Source organism: Prenolepis imparis, unplaced genomic scaffold (genome assembly GCF_030444845.1).
Source record: "Prenolepis imparis isolate NDT839.2.m4 unplaced genomic scaffold, iyPreImpa1.0 SCAF_8, whole genome shotgun sequence".
NCBI classification, from domain to species: Eukaryota; Metazoa; Arthropoda; class Insecta; order Hymenoptera; family Formicidae; genus Prenolepis; species Prenolepis imparis.
The window spans coordinates 16,945,067-16,963,699 of record NW_028141166.1 but is presented as its reverse complement, the minus strand read 5'-3'; the positions used below and the strand labels follow the sequence as shown (position 1 = coordinate 16,963,699).

The window sequence follows — 18,633 nt, the reverse complement described above, 5'->3', positions numbered from 1 at the left end:
GCGGTGGAGCAACGTTGGAAACCATTTTTTGTCTTCTATTTCTCACTCTATTTTCTTTCTCTTTCCCCTCATGTCGCTGCGTTAGTCTTTACTGATGATGAACGATCTTATATTCATCATCTATAATTAAGATGATATAAAAATTCGGTTGCGCCGAAGCAAAGGCGATGACGATTCTCATCAAAAAAAACCTCTTGTCCAGATTTCAGAATATTTCACAAAGTTTGAATTTTAATTTGCGAAAATTAAAAGAACTTTTTCTTCAAGAATTTTTAACTATTTTTTCTTATCTTTGATTGAGTTTTCAAGAAGCATATACGAGAAGATTTTTTAGAGGAATGTTTTTTAAAGTATATTACGCTCTTTTCATCTTTTACGACATTTCAAATAACTCTCTTGCTCCTTACTTTCTCAAATTCAAAGTAAATTTTTATAAATAGGATTCCGATAATAATCATTTCTTTATTTGAAAAATAATACAATTTTCAGAAAAATTAAAATAATTAAAATTAAAAATCAAAATTTTTACATTGTACAATCTTACTGCAAAACGATGTTTTCATTGAGACAGAAAATTCCGATGTTATTACTAGACGCTCATTTTCTCAGACTTTCGTCCTTACGCGTAATGTACAAGATACGATAGGATGCGTTACGGTTCGTCGTACCTACGAGATTCAACGATGCGTGATAAGCACGCGTCTCCCTCCGACAGCTTACAATGTTTATGCTAATAGTAATGTTCTTATCATGAGCTTTTATCTTCTGATAAGAGAGAGATTTATCCCGTTAGCAAGCAAAATTTGCATGCGCACGTATTTGCCAGCATTTATATACAGTTCGCGTTAATAATTATTCTTCACTAATCAATTACATAATGACGATACACTACACTACATATATACGTAAATATTTTTATATAATTTTAAATTAACACATTTTAAATGTATCTTGGATGTATTATTTTGTGTATTAAACTCAGATAATTTTATTTAATAAATTGCTGAATTAAATTATTAACTTTCTTATTTAAAGTATTTAATTATAAAAATGTTGATTTTTTAATAGCATATACTATTTTTAGTAAGAATTTTTACATAAACATACATTACATTTCTAGTATTAACAGGCTGTAGAGCAATAAAACAAATCACTTTGATTTTTTGATTTATATTTTGACATTAAGCTGAGATGTTTTAGGTAACTCATTCATCTAGTTCTATTGTAAAAATGTAATATATAAGTTTTATTAGACTGTCATAAGATTATCTATTATTGCTATTAATCTCCTTCTAGAATCCTATACGACGTAATTTGTCATTTATTATGATATTTCGAGTTATATTTAAAGAGCTGAAAGCGCGAGCAACTCATCTAGGATGACGTTTTCATGCTAATCTCATGAAGTTTACTTATTCAGACAATATTTATGATACTAAAACAACACGAGAGCGTGCGCTACGCGTGCGCCATTCTTCGATTTTATGTTAAAACAAATATTAAAAAAAATATATATATATATAGTTTGTATAAACTCGATTAATATTTTTTCACAGAAATCAGCTGATTAAAGCGTTAATTTGCTAATTCAATTTTAAAATAATAATATGGTAAAAAATTAAAATAGTAATATGTTGTAAATAATATGTTATAATACCTTATTCTTAATTAATATTTTTTGATAGAAATCAGCTGATAACTGTCAAAAATATTATAACATATTATTTAAAACATATTATTATTTTAATTTTTATAACATAATTTTAAAAATTAATTAGCAAATTAACGCTTTAATCAGCTAATTTCTGTCAAAAAATATTAATGAAACGAAAATTTGTTAATTAAATTTTAAAATAATAATATGTTATAAAAATTATAAAATAGTAATATTTTATTTTATTTTATTTGTTACAGGTAGCATTGCTGATAAGCTGCGCGCGAGTTTGACCGCGAGATTTTCGAGTGTCGAACGGACGTTGATTCGTGTAATTATAGTTTTAGCATCGTTATTTCTCATTGCGCAATGTACGCGAAATACGCGTGCGATTCACGCGTCGCGTCGGGAGTGCCGTGTAAAGTGTCGGGCGATCGTAACTATTCGTGTTTTCGTGAGTGTCTACCATGGACCAAGAGAGGAGGAGGAGGCCTGAGGTGGCATCGGGCGTCAGCGGGGCAACTATAAGGTATGCAAAATAAATATATAACATTTCTTTTAAGAAATACATAATTTTTGTTATATTTGTTTAAGTATCTCTATATATATGTATTTTATTTTTTATTACAGGTAAGATTTACTTATAGGAGAGGAGGAGGAAGTCCGGGGAGGCATCAGACGATACTGGGGCAAGTTTGACTACGAGATTTTCGAGTGTCGAACGGACGTTGATTCATGCGGTTATAGTTTTCGCATCGTTTCTCATTGCGCAATGTACGCGAAATACACGTGCGATTCACGTGTCGGGAGTGCCGTGTAAAGTGTCGGGCGATCGTAATTATTCGTGTTTTCGCGAGTGTCGTGAGTGCTACCATGGACCAAGAGAGGAGGAGGAGGCCCAGGGAGGCATCGGGCGACAGCGGGACAACTGTGAGGTATGCAAAATACCTAAAAACAATTTTTTCTAAACTGCGGAGATATTCGACTGTTTCCAGACTTTCAAAACATCCTGTACACACACATACACACACCCACTGGTGGATCCTGGGGGGGGGAGGGGTTAAACCCCCCCTTGCAAATTAAAAGAAACAATTTTGTTGTATCCGTTTAATAAATATAAGTAAAGAAAAACAAACGTTAAAGAGCTATCAAATAATTTTGCAGAAACCCCCTCCCCCATTATCACGTCAGGATCCGCTAGTGCACACACCCACATACACATGTATATACATAATTTGAATATTTTGTTTTCAGATCAATGTGTGAGCTGTGTACTACAATTCCTCTACTGCACGTATCGGTGAGTGAGAAATTGTTTATTTCTATCGATTATTTATTCGATCGAGTTGATCGGGTGGGGATTCAATCGAGTAGGGATTCAAATAATTTTTGTCTCATGTGATTTCAAAAGAATCACTAGCGCGAGAAAAATCGCTAGGAAAGAAATGTTTGCGGTTTACACCTCCGGTATCACTAGTATCACTGATATTGCCGTTTCGTGCGTCCACTCTATCGTTGTCCTCACTCAACTCTTGTCTCGCGTTACAGAAACGCCTGTCACGAACGACATATAAAACGCAACATTCTCAATCGAAGGTAGAAGTGACACGGTTATATTATTGCGAGGCAATAATAAAATTGGAAAGGCAAAGCAATAATAAAAGTAATTGGAAAGACGATACGATACAGAAATAAAAAATGCTAAAAATTCAATACATTTATTGGTGCAATTTGTTTACATGTGTACTTTTCAATATAAACGCGAATGCTTATCTGACATTGTGTCATACGACATATTAAAACGAATATTTATTTTTCTGCTTATTTTTTAAGATTAGTTTTTTAAAAATATTATTAATATTATTAACTAATTTATTGACAGTATAAAAATATAAATGTTTATAATTTAAAAAAGAATTGCATTTTTTAATAGCGTACTATTTTAGCTATAAATAAATTAGTTAATAATAATAAAATTAATATTAATAAAAAATTATAAAAGCAAATCATATTTAATAATTACAAATATATTATTATTATTTATTTATACACATTGTAATTTTTAAAATTTTCTTATATTATTTTTTGAAATTTTTTTTATATGTTATAAGTTTATATTATGCTTAGTGTTTCAATGAACCTTTTTATTTTCTGGACAATAATCACTGATCAAATGTAGGGCAATATGCAAATGAAACGTACAAAAGCCTCTTTGCTATGCTAGAGGAGAGATTGTTGAAAATACCAGGGGCGGGAATCGAATTGAATTCTCTGTGGAGGTAGTGCCATTATTAATTTACGAGGATCAAAGGCGATGTCACACGACGGCTAATTAGCCCCGTACGGCGTGGCGGTAGACTCAGAGTATGTAGAAGCGCAAGCCGAATGTATCCCTATGAAAGGCCTGCGCGAAAATTCAATTACGGAGTGGCCTGTCGCCGACGCGCTGACAGTCGAAAGCAGAACGTGATAATAACCGTAGAATACCATGTCGAAATTTCGGAGCAAGTTTTCCGAATTCTATCTGTAAAGACATTAGGAAAGAGACGAAGAAGTAAAATTTGTAGAAAATTATTGCTGTGTAATTTAATTTAAAACGATTGTGTGAAAGAAAAGTTCAGCTGCAGCTTTACACTAATTTTTTATCATTTAAGTTTGATGATAATATTATTTATTGGATAACTATAAAACTATATATTGCGATTATGAAGAAAGAGAAAGTGTGTCCATTACATTGCATTAAATATAAAAAAAATATGAAATTACATATATGATATACATATTGCCTTCAAAATATATTTTTATCAAACCGATGCCAACAATGTCAGTATCTAGATCGCTGTTGTTATATTGCTACGTTAATAAAATGTGTAGTATATTTGGAGCGGAAAGAAAGGCTTTCGATACCGCGAACATTGTTTTTATCTGGAACAACGTCACAGTTGTGCCAGCAAAAGCAGAAAGACTTATCGTCATAAACGTGCCAATGGTGAAACAGTCACGAATTTGTTCTCTATGTCTCCATCTTTCTTTCTCTTAAATCGGTCATGTCACTCTATCGGAAATTAGAAGGTAACGGCTCGCCGATTCCTTCCATTTCCGGTTGAGATGTGGCGCATCGCGTCGGTGAAAATTCGCTTCTAGGTGTTCACGGATAAATTATCGTGCAAAAGTGAAGAGCGCGATAACAAAGTCCTGTTTCGACGAGAAAATTCGCCCATACGACTTGCTTTTTTTATTTTTTTGTACAAAGAGAATAGCTATTCGATAAAGTCTGGAATGCTTTTAACGTTTCAATGCCTTTGAAGTTTCAAGCAAGAAGTGTCGAGTGTGATTAAAATTAATCATCTTTTTTTAAGGAAGTGGATTAAGAGTCATATCTTTTTAAGATAAGAAATATTTGAAATTATCCTTTTAAAAGTTTTTAAAAAAATTGCCCTTAAAATTCAAGATTTTTTATTAATATTGAAGTTTAGTATTAATATATTTGATACGTATGTTTAAGTGCTTCTTAAAATAGCACAATAGTATTATTAATATATACCTATAATCACTGGAGGATCCTGGGGGAGGGGCAAGGGGGGGTTTACCCCCCCCCCGGTTAAAACCCCCCCTTGCAAATTAAAAGAAACAATTTTGCTGAATTTGTTTAAAAAATATAAATAAAGAAAAACAAACATTAAAGAGCTATCGACGTCAGGATCCGCTAGTGTATATATATATAAGTATAAGATATACTCTAAATTATACTCATTACGCATTCAAGGAGTTAAGTATAGATTAAGTCAGACATAGGACAAAATGATGAGATAATTTCATTGCACGAAAATAATTAGGTGAAATTCTTTATATCTATATAATATATATATATAATATATATCTATATAATTATATCTATATAATATATATTATATAGATACAAAGAATTTCGCCTAATTATTTTCGTACAACAAAATTATCTCATCATTTCGTCCTATGTCTGACTTAATCTAAACTTAATTCCTTGAATGCGTAATGAGTATAATTTACAGTGTAGCTTATACATATATATTGTATATATTATATATATATATATATATATATATATATATATAAAGAATTTCGCCTAATTATTTTCGTGCATGAAATTATCTCATCATTTCATCCTATGTCTGACTTAATCTAAACTTAATTCCTTAAATGCGTAATGAGTATAATTTACAGTGTATCTTATACATACATATTGTATATATTATATAGATATAAAGAATTTCGCCTAATTATTTTTGTGCAACCGAAATTATCTCATTATTCGTTTTATGTCTGACTTAATTTAAACTTAACTCCTTGAATGCGTAATGAGTATAATTTACAGTGTATCTTATACTTTTATATATATATATATATATATATATATAATATATACAATATGTATGTATAAGATACACTGTAAATTATACTCATTACGCATTCAAGGAATTAAGTTTAGATTAAGTCAGACATACGACGAAATAATGAGATAATTTCATTGCACGAAAATAATTAGGCGAAATTCTTTATATCTATATAATATATACAATATGTATGTATAAGATACATTGTAAATTATACTCATTACGCATTCAAGGAGTTAAGTGTAGATTAAGTCAGACATAGAACGAAATGTTGAGATAATTTCGTTGCATAAAAATAATTAAGCGAGAAATTCTTTATATCTATATATAATATATATATATATATATACACATACACTGGCGGATCCTGGGGGGGGGGGGGGGGGTTAAACCCCCCTTGCAAATTAAAAGAAACAGTTTTGCTGAATTTGTTTAAAAAATATAAATAAAGAAAAACTAACATTAAAGAGCTATCGACGTCGTTGATCCTGGAATAAAAGCTAATCATGAAACCAAAAATATTAAATAAAATAATTTTGCAAAACCCCCTCCCATTATCGACGTCAGGATCCGCTAGTGCCTATAATTATTCTTTGAAAAGCATGTTAATCTTTATTAGTTTAATTCTTATATTTTATAAAATTAATAATATTTCTTTTACAAAATTAATATTATTTTTATTATTTTCTTGCATTCTTCTATAATCATTTTCTGATCTTATAATTAATAAAATTTATATATATATAATTGTTAATTAAATAATTAAGTTACAAAGAACACATTATTAGAAGATTAGAAATTATAATCGTATATAATTATGAAGAATGTTAAATAAATTGTAAAAAAATCTAAGATATAATTAATTTATATAACTTATGAAAATTATAACTTTAGAAAACGAATATAATATATTGAATTGAGATATAACATGATTATGTGTGGTCATAACTACAAGATTGTTTTATAAACTTTGGCATAAGTAAAAATGGAGCAAAATATTTTTTCAATCTGTTGTATGTACATATACAATATGCAGTTTGATGTTTTATTGTTTAACCTTTCGCTTTTATAAATGCAGAATAAAACGAACTGACGTAGCCGTTGTCACGCCGACATTTTGCTCTAATTGCAGACGAATTAATGTCGCTAGATGAGTGAACCTCGCTGAGCGTTGATTGGTATGCTCAGTACATATCTGGCTTAATATCGTAACGGCGACTGTCGGCATATAGCAAAACCGCGTGGGTGGAGAGGAAAATTGATTCAGTAAATATAATTAGAGTGCAAATTGGCGGCTCTCTTCTATGTCGAAAACTCGATTAAAATAAATTTGAACGCGAACGAGATTTTGCCCCATTTTTAAACGCGCATGCGACTGACGGACTAGTGAAACACATCACTTGTATATTTTCCCCTTTGCTTTTTTATTTTTTGTTTATTATTTAGTTGTTATCTTTTACAACATTTGATTGAATATATTGCTGGTACGTTTTGAGAAAATTATTTTTAGCGTTAAATTACGTCTTCATATACATATATATATATAATGAATTATTATTATATGTATATAAGAAAAATATTATCACAAATATGATAATTGTTGATTATTATGTAATATACGTCATCAATTGAAACATGGAAAACAAAATGCAATTTTATAGTCGAAACTTTCTCTTACTTTCCACTATACAACGTTTAATCTAATATCTACTTTAATACTTTAAGTAATCAGATTACTTTATTGAAAATTATTTAATTAACTTTATGAAAATTATTTAATTTACAGTTTTGCCGCGAAAACTTTTCTTTTAAATCTCTAAATAAAAAACTATTCGTTTACTGTCTATTTGAGGTACAAAGTAGAATAGTTCAATGCAATATGATTCCTATAGAAATGAAACCTATGAAAATTCTCCAAAATTCCTATACGTAGAATAAACATGAATAAATAAAGGAAAATAGGAATAAAATTTTGACTCGGGACGGAATTTTCATAGCAGTATCAGATACATACGCGAAGACAATGCATTATTCTGCGAGTGCAAATACGTCCGATTCCTTTTACGAATTTATAGTATTTGCGAAACGAACGGAGATCTGCTGTCGGCTCATATTAAATTCTCTTCCGTGTCGTTTGTTTGGAAAAAGTTGGACTGTGTGTCGACCGACTGTTGCAATGTAGTCGCAAACGCCAGATAGGTTTTAAGGGTCACCGTGACGTCATAGGATAGATCAGGAAAGGAAAGAGAGTGAAGAGATGAATAAATTACGAGAGCGCTGACACGCTGTCAGTGATAGGAATGGACGAATGGCAGCTCGAACTATTTTTAAATACGTATAGTCAGCCGTTTAAATCCTATAAGCGTTAGTTTATTTCATTTCTTTTTGTTCGCTCCATTTAAATGTCGATATGCCGTTTAATTGGCATCATTTTATATTATCATGTATCTTTTCCAAAACATAAGAATGAAACTGTCGCACGAAATTTTAAATTACATTATCAGACAAGTGCCAGCACAAAATAAATCACTCTTTGCTATTTAATTTACACTTAATTTGTTATTTAATTTATTTAAAATTGATATTGAGCTTGAAAAGAGGTAAAACTTTGTATTTAGAAAATGTGGAATTGAATACATTTTATTAATGAATAACGCAGAATGTTTTAAAATTGTCCGATGATATTACATATACATATAATCTCATCTCTCAAAATATAATTGTTGCGAATATATATATATATATATATATATATATATATATAGTTATAACTAAAAATATAACTATATATATATATATATATATATATATATATATAGTTATATTTTTTAATAAAATGAACTTAATTTGCAAACTTGCTTTGCATGACTTAGAGTACAGCCTGTCTAAATTTTTTACTTTAAACTGTTGACACGGAAATACAAAAACTTGATGTCGCGTCTGCTGTATATACATGAGGGCATGGCGCCAGAAACATGCGACTTCGTGACGCCATTCTTGTTTTCCTGCAATGTTTATTCAGTTTTGCTCTCGTCTTAATATCCATATGGTTATTTTATGAATCAAGTCGTGTTTGCAATAAAAATTGTAATTGCACTCTAAAATAAAGAAATCTTTATATATTGAGAAAATATTTATTTATGCGAACTGTGTTTGATAATATTTCTTTCTAAATCGATGTTTATAAAAATTATTTTTTTATATATACAGCAGACAAAATAATTGTTAGCTTAAGGCTCCTGGCTCCTTGTCGACCATGTCAAAATCGTGACGTCAGAGGCGAGAAAACACACGCTAAAATTTCTTAGATGCCATTTCGAAATAAAAATATATTTCGATGAAACAGCACTTCAGATGGCTTTAGCACACTCTTAAAAAACCCCGAAAACTATCCTTTCCCCTTTATAATCAATCAACAGCTGTAAAATGTAATATTATGAAGCCCAGTCCGTCTGGTCTTTGCACATGCGCAGTCATTCCGTATGTCAAAGTCTGATAACTCGATCATTTTACAGCTGTTGATTGATTATAAAGGGAAAAGGATAGTTTTCGGGGTTTTTTAAGAGTGTGCTAAAGCTATCTGAAGTGCTGTTTAATTGAAATATCTTTTCATTAAAAAATGGCATCTAAGAATTTTCAGCGTGTGCTTTCTCGCTTCTGACGTCACAATCCAATATGGCCGCGGTGAGCACCCAGGAACCTTAAGTGATTATTTTATAAAGTTGAATTGCGTAATATAAGTCTTAGCTCATGATATCAGATGATTTATATGTCGTTTAAGTTGATTTGTGATTCTCGCGTTTCCTGGATAAATAGCTAAAGTTTATTTTAATGCACATTGCAGACATTTCCTGACCATTGCGCTAAATCACGAGTAATATAGTTGTCGTGGCTCACCAGCAGGAAGCATTACAGAGACATTCCGTGTTCTGAAATATAGTTTGTTGCACAATGTCACATGTATAGTCATGCATCATGATTTTGGAATACAATTTGTTTGCGCAAATTTGATTTTTGTCATTGATTACGAGATGTGTTACTTTCCATTCGTTCGCATAATCTTGTCTTCCTCAGGATTTAAAAAAATTATGAGCGAACTCGAAAAGAAAGAAAGATAAATGAGAAGGAAAAGAGAGAGAGAGGATGGCAGGGAGAGAAGAGGGAAAAAGAAAGGGAGGGAAGGAAGGAAGAAGAGAAGCTTTTTTGCGTGCAAACTTTCTGCATCTCGTCGTTGGCATAATAATTTTCTCATATTCATATTCATAAGTACTGCATGCATATTCACAATAAATTTCCCAGCAGAATCGCTGTACTGGAAAGTGTAAATTATTTTGTAACAAATTGAAAGCTGTCTATGTGGATGTTCAGTATAGAAGCAACGTTGTCGGGCCATATTTCATTCCCATACAAATAGTTTAAGTTAGTCTGATGAGAAATTGTCAATTCCAGCTTTTCGCGTATACGATTGAACCGCATAGCAAGCGACACGAAAGTGCGCAGTGTTTGAATGGAGTTTGCTCTAATTATTTAGTTTTGACACTTGATTTAGTTTGCTGTAAGAGAAAAAACTGCAAGAGAAAAAAGAAAAAAGGTGGACTCAACATATAAGATACTTTAATTTCGTGATATTAAAAGTATTAATAATTCTAAATATTAGAGCGATTAGAGATAGTATAAATAATGTCACAGAAAAGTTGCTTTCGAAGAGAGTTGCAATCTTTTTAATTTTTTATTAAAAAAGGAAAGGGGAAAGGAAGACAGAGATAGTTTTTGTCAATATTCGATTTCTAGATTAACAAGCTTTTAGTGTTTGTTTTGCATAACATACATTCGTTCTATTTTGAAAACGAATGATGCGATAAATTTTGTTATGCGCCAAGCGACATTAATCTTTTAGAAATCTCTGTTCTGATATATGTATCGTTGAATCTTGCCAGCACATGCATAGTATTAAAGTAGATCCTTTTGCGAGAGACCGTTTGCATTTAAGTAACTTAATTTGTAACTTATCGGACGACATTTTCTAAATAACTTGATTTTTCGCTTGAATAACATGATAGCCAGTAATAGACTATTATCTAATGATCGATCTTATCTTTTGAGAGAATCAGTTTAATCTGTGTGTTACATTTAAGTTAATTTTTTTATACAGTGGTTGTACAAAATATTTTACTTATAATAATATTATAATTTTAAATTTTTATTACCGGCGATAATTAATTTTTTCCTATTCTTATATAGGATCGAGTCTTATACCTTACGTTATATCACATGTTTTTTCTATATTTCTTATTATCTTTCGGAGGACCATTTAATTAATGATTTTGCATATTTTTAAACGAGCTCTTTCATTTTTTAATTAGATTTAATTATTAGTTGTGATAATTAACTTTTCATTAACTTTAGAGTCCTCATTTAAATACAATAACATTAAGTTATAATATGTCTTTTTTCAATATTTTTTATTATCGAACGGAGAACTATTTCATTAATGCATTTGTATATTTTTAAACACGCTTAATTATTATCGATGATAATTATATTATTTTTTTTAAATTGCATTATTTTTAACATAATTGGACAATGGCGCGCGCTTGTTTTTCTAGTTTTTTTTAAATTTTATAAAAATATATACTTCAAGAAATAGAAATAGAATATATATCAAATATTTGCAATTTTATTTTAATCTTTCTTTTCCCCTTTAATTTTCACTTTCCATTTCAAAAAGATAATACATATGATATATAAAGTACAAAGTTTATTTATAATTATTTTAGTCAGCTGCTGTACTAAATATATTTTAAGAAGCCAAAATAAAATAATAATATAAAATAATATATAAATTTACTCTCTTCGAAAGAGATTCATGATTGCTCGAAAACACGTACTGCTTGTGGAAAACGTGTTTTCAATCGAAATTGTAAGTAGCTTCACGATAAGTCCCTAGGAGTCAATAAATCGGGCCCCTTCCCATCTACGATGACCTATGCTCATCTGTCTTTCTTCCGTCCTTCTCTCTTCTCGCCGATCGTGCTGTCATCGTTTGTCTTTGTCGTTTCCGCTGACCAGGCCACCACTGGTTCGCCTCTGTCGAAGCTAACTTCTCCCCTCCGGCAGGATGGACTAGGTCGGCGAATCGAATCCCCAGCGTTTATTTCTTGCTGCAGAGAGTTGCCGGAGGGTGCGAAATTTTCCAAGGTAGTACGTGTGAATACAAGAGAGATGGAATAATGCAATAGGGAGAGACAAGATAGATCATACAAAGATCCAAATAGAGGGAGTAAAACGATACGAATCGAAGAGAGAGAGAAAACGAGAGCGAGACTATAAAATCGTACGTGAGGAAGACGGGATGAATGAAATGACTGAGACACATAGGCTCGAGAAAGCAGGGAAAGTATCGGTTTGTTCGTAGATGGAGGGGTGAAGAAAATAACAGAAGAGAAGACTATCTGCACGAGAAAGAATACATTAGTTCGAAATGTAAAAGGAAGGAATAGTGTATAGAAACGCAAAAGAAACAGGGAGTCAGATCGACGCCAGGGCGACAAAGGTAGCTGAAGAACCAAGGATCAAGCGAGATGGAAAATAAGGGAGAAACTACATGGAAGGCAGTCCGAGTTGGATAAACGAAGAATGCGCTTCCACGAGTGCGAGAAAGATAAAAAAGTACGAGAAGTTAAGGGAGAACTCCGGATTGAAAGAGAAAAAGAGAAAGACAGAAGGAAAAAGAGAGGGATCGCAGAGACAGAGCTTCGCAGATAAAAGAGAGGGTGAGCTTTCCCGCGAAGGGTGAGAGAGGAAAAAGGCCAGGGTGGGAGAGCTAGCAGCCACCGCACAGCTACACCCACGGTGACGATCGAGGCGGACCTCAGTCGTCCGCGCACCCTCGAACGGTGAGGGAATAATATTCATCTCCTTGCTTTCGCCGCTGCCAGCACCGAATGCAAGCCACGTCACACTCCGCCTGTTTCATCTGACCTCCGATCTGTGCGACGTTTCCCGCCGACGTCACAGCTGTGCGGGCATTCGACCTTTGGCGACTGATAAAGGGTGAGTAAGTAAAGCCATTCAGCTAGAAACCCCAAAAGGGATCAATCGAGACGCCGTTCTTTCGAGACTCATTCGTGTTCAACAGTAAAGCGTGATCGAGTGTTCAATTTTCATATACTTGATGAAAAGCGATTTTTTTAATTAATTAGGCTTATGGACAGCGAATGGCATCGAATGATTCTTGCTAGGAAAATGATGCATAATAGTTTGGGTTAATCTAATAAAAAATAAATTAACAGGAGATTTTTCAGAACAAAAATTAAATATACCTAAATATATTTTTAAAATTGATAATCGAGTTTTCTTATATAATTTAATTGTTAATCCAAAAAGTATAAACTTTACAACATTAATGTCGTAAACGACGATATAGATGATACAGGAAAAATATCATGGCTTTATATGAAAATATTTTATACGATTTATAAATATAGGAATCCATCGATATAGACACAATTATCTTGAGAAATCACGCTGAATTTGGAAGCATCGTATTCCAAAGCTCATTCATGTCATGAACCAATCCATGTCTATGGCTTTACGTTTTACATTGAAACAGAGGCATTTATTGGCGAATTTCCCTGTCGTTAAGGGAATTAAGTATAAATTGATTCATTATTTGCTCGTTAAATTTGACAATCAGGGAACTTGTTCGATAAATTGCTAAGCGTCAATGAGATTGCACTTGAAACGAACGAATTTATTGGAATATAGTTCAGACCATATACGATAGAGATTGTCTCTTTGTTAAGAACTTGTTATGTTTTAATTATTGATATAGCACGAACGAACAACTAATGAGATTGGAGTAATGTAATTTTTGTTAAACACAATTGAGTCAGTTAATCGAGTTTATTAAGGCCCATCAGTTAGCTATCGATTTGACTAATTAGCATGGGTAGCACGTTTCGCTCGGTCTTGAGATGACATGCCTGCATATATACACATAATCGTTAATATACTGTATTACTTATTGATTGATACAATCTGTAATATTTAAAATTTTACAACGACAGGGATAGTTTTCTATTATTTAACTTTAAAAAATATATTTAAAAAATATGTAGTAATTATTTAGCAATATTAAATAGAGATGAGAATTATATAAGTATATGTCAAACTTCCTTATGAATTTATACGAATTTTTGTAAAGACATTTTCTATTAAATATGCAATAAATCTATAATTATATATATAAATATATAATTTTATATATATATATATATATATATATATAATTATATGTCTCAAAGTTTTTTTATAAATTTATTATAAAGATGATACACTATACATCTTCGATAAAAGTTTTCTATTAAAAAGTTAAAAGCGTCTACTTGTTCCTTTAAAAACCGGTGCAAAATATGAATTCAAGATTGAGAATATACAATCGCCGGTGATAAAGTATCTTGCACTTGTCTGGAAATGAAGTGACGAACGTTGCTCGCATTTCGACGTGGAATTGGTGTGTAGCACGTTCGTGAAGCTCGCATGAGAGAGATCCTGAACGTGTTTGCCTTGCTCGCGGAAGCAGAAAGCGAGGTTAAACAGGCAATGCTTTTTTTCTTTTTTTCTTCCTCGATTTTCTCGCTGTACCTATTCGTGGTAATCGATACCCGATCGACGAAACGTTACTCACATTGCGTCCGATTGTTCGCAAATAAGAGTCATATTATTTAAAATTTGCAAGGGTATTCTGAAATTATATTATATAGCAATAATATGATAAAAGAGAAGAGAGTTTCTAAAAAAATTATTATCTGAAGTAAATATTTTTCAAATTTCCTACATTCGCGGTATCTCATGTGTCGTAAAATATTTACTATATTATAATTTCATTAATGAAGTATGATATTTGTAATTAATAATACCTATTCTTGTATCGCACTTCTTCGATGATTCTTTGAAAAATCTTGTAACTTGATTACATTTGACAGTTACATATCGCCAATATTGCAGTGACACCATCAGTCGCGTGTCACTTCCATTAACATCAGCTTGATGCTGCTTTTTTAATCGATATGTCGTATCGCACTGCGTCGTTGGGGTCATACCAAAGGGACATCAGTCCCTGTGCATACAAGGTTCTCCATTACAGCAAAATGGGAATAATAGCGGAGCACACGAGTATTGCAAATAATTTACTGCGCGCTTGTTTATCCGTTGCTACTGCAAATTGGATATGCATTCGTCGGGGAATAATACACGGTCTGCCTGTTAACGCGTTGTCACCGTGATATCACATATCTGTTCATATGTCAAAAGAAAAACAGTAAAAAAAGTAAGAGAAACAGAGAGAGAGAGAGAAAGAGAGAAAGAGTGTGTGTTTATTCTATAGAATAAAGATTTTTGCATCAAATCTTGCCGAATCCAAAAGTATATTTGTTTATATATAATAATGTATATAGGATTTTATTTCTATATTTTATATATATATATATATATATAATATATATAATAAATAATTTCCATTATAATATACATACTTTCAAATAATTGCTTAAAAGGAATTTTTTTTTATTCGTCCTCACGATGGAATGATAAAAATAATTGCGAATCTAAGATTCCTCTATTCATTTTCTTCATAAAATCAGCGCAGCATAATCTAATGCTTCAAAGATCTATATAATCTCCTATTTTTAAATGAAAGTTGCGTAAATATGACGCATTTAATAATTTCAAACCCATGACGCATATTCGATAATAATAATAATATCTTATTCATGAAATTGATCAAGCTATTACGAATCTATTATTTATTACACATAGTTATATTATAGTTAACTATATATATATGCGATAAAAAATAACTTGCAATCTAAAATCTCACTTTTTTTTACGAATTTCAATTTTTTTATATCATAAAATTCTTCCAGAAAAAAATAAATTATCATAAAATCTGTGTGTTCTATAAAATGATATATTTCCTTTTTTTGATTGTTAATTATACCGGGAATAAAAATAATAGAAGTTGAGATAAAAACGGTGAAATAAGCATGCAAATCTTTAATTTTAATTAATTACCATAATCATCGTGACATATTGCTTTATTTCTATATATAAAAAGAATTCATTATTGATGTCTCTCGATGGGACACAGGAATCGATACGCGTTTCTCGCGCATGTAATCGAATCTATGTTCTTCATGTGTAGGTTCTCTTCTAACTTGGAATGAAAGAGTTAACGAGTTTTCTGCACGAGACCACTATCTCGAGTTTTCACTTCTATCGACAAACGGGAAGTATGTGATTCCTGTGAAATCGATGATTATCTCAATTCTTGAGACTTATTTTAACATGTAAATTAGAACGCAGAGCGCAATGTGGATATTTGCTGAGAGAAATAGAGAAAGAGAGAGGGAGAGAGAGATGGGAGAGAACGTAGGCAATTTCTGCACTAAGTACAAAGCGAAGATGCGGAGTGTTTCTCGTAGAGACAGTTCGTGACTTCCGCGTCGTCGTGCGGTTAACTGTCTTTCGTCATTACTAGTTTCCAACGAATGATGGCTTTCATACATGGCTCGTACTCTGTTCAAATTTAAACGATTCTTGCTTTGCGAAATGTTTGACAAGTGAATCGTATATCGAGGCACAATTTTCATTTGAGATATTTCTGTATTACAAATAACATTTTCAACGCTTAGCTAGTTTGTGATAAATTAGTCAATTTGTTAATTTGCAGTTGTATACTATATATAAAATAGTATAGTATATCAAAGTATATATAAATGAAATATGTAGATAGGGTTAAAAGGATAACAAAAAGATTAAAATTAATTTTTATCAATAATAATTAAGAGTAGTCTTGTTTGCTTATTTTTATTTATACTCTGATAAAATGTTAAAATATTTCATCCGTGAAATAAGTCATAAATTAAAAATTAAAAATTCTCTCTTATCAAATATTAAATATAAATTATTCGGGATTCGTTAGTTTCCTAAAACTACCATGCAAATATTACTCGAGTGACGGAAGTGATGCAAATTGATTCACTACAAACACAAACAATATTGTTGTTTCGCACGATCATAAATATTCATTTACACATGTAGTTTTTGAAACCACATTAAATTACGTAAAACTGAATATTGTTTATGCACTTTAGATATAATAAGATTAATATGCATGAGATAAGATTATATCACTTAATTATAACGGTCTTTAAATTATGAGAATTACTATATGTTCCTCGAGTATTCAGATAAATATTTGTATTATATCGAATAATTTTGCAAGGGAAAAGCTATACACGGAGAAAATTTTACAGTAGAAATTACATGAAAACAAATTATATTCTCTTTGATAATATTTATTGTAAAACTGAAATATAATATTAATATTTATTACTATAAAAATTGTAAATTATGCATTTGTTTTATTATTTATTAATTATAAATTTGTTTGTGCATCAAAATATTTGAATAATTATAATATTATAATCTCTTGTAAAATATAATGCGTATATAATATTATTGAATAAAAGTATCGTGATTTTTTTTCTTATACATTAGTATGTCCCACGATTACAAAAATTATATTCTAATTTTTTCCGTGTATGTAGATAAACAGTCGGTTAAATAATCCCTGCCTTGTACGAGCTAATTGTTACTCGATTCTGTAGATGTAGTCCAAACGAGAACTGTTTTGCGAATTGTGTTGCGGCAAGCGATCTTTTGTCTTCACAGATGTGCAGGATATGCGTATTATTATTCTTCTAAGCCGCAGCCATTTGTACGAAGTCGAGGAAATGCTTTTCCTCATCCTTTATGCCTGGAGATACGCCCGAGGTAGTCGGTATATAACAAAATCCGCAGCTCAAAATCCTATCTCTCATGGCGCTGTAGTTGCGAATCGTGACATGGAAGAGAAATTATTTTTATATAACTGCATCGTTTGTGATTTTCTCGAATCAGATTGATAACATCTTTTTTATCTGCAGACATCTAACATTATCTGATAATTTTTCAATATACAATTTTATATGGTTTGTTTTTGCCATTTCTTTATTGTTCCCATCTTTCTAAAACTTTCAATATTATATTAATTGAATTCAATCAATCACCACATTTTGTGAAAGAACAAACGACGTTACCGCTCTCGCGAAGAAATTTGCTAAATCACTTTGTTCGCCCCAGATGTGCGGAGTTGTATTCCGCTGCGACTTCGTTGGCAACATGCGCAGTTTGACTAATGAAGCATTTGTTCGAGGCACGATTCATAGACGCGAATAGCTTCGATTTCTCTGCCGAGAATGTAACTCGAGATGTATGTACATACATGTTATGTTGATATCGAATCCATACAAAACTCTGTACATCGTTGGATCATATATGGAATTTGATTATCCTTTGTTTATTAAAATAATTAACGATGTAATATAGCATACGGATAGATTTGCACTTACATTACTCGATACAATAAGAGGATACAAACGCGGAACGACTGATTGCTAGAGCGATAAATAGAGAAATGAAGAATGACTGATCATTAGGGCGATATGTTTAGAATAACGAAGATTACTTGTCGAAATTACTAATATATGTCTCGTACGCGAG

The 18,633-nt window shown here is 31.4% G+C and overlaps 1 protein-coding gene across 2 annotated transcripts in view; it reads left to right on the top strand.

Annotated features, from left to right (window-relative positions):
- Positions 1-18,633, top strand: part of LOC145939511 (uncharacterized) — a 138,109-nt gene that overhangs the window by 7,600 nt on the left and 111,876 nt on the right. For both annotated transcript variants that reach the window (XM_083043853.1, XM_083043852.1), the window contains exons 3-5: positions 1,915-2,183; positions 2,285-2,589; positions 2,909-2,954. The gene's annotated coding sequence lies outside the window, so the exon portion shown is untranslated. The remainder of the gene's footprint in view (positions 1-1,914; positions 2,184-2,284; positions 2,590-2,908; positions 2,955-18,633) is intronic.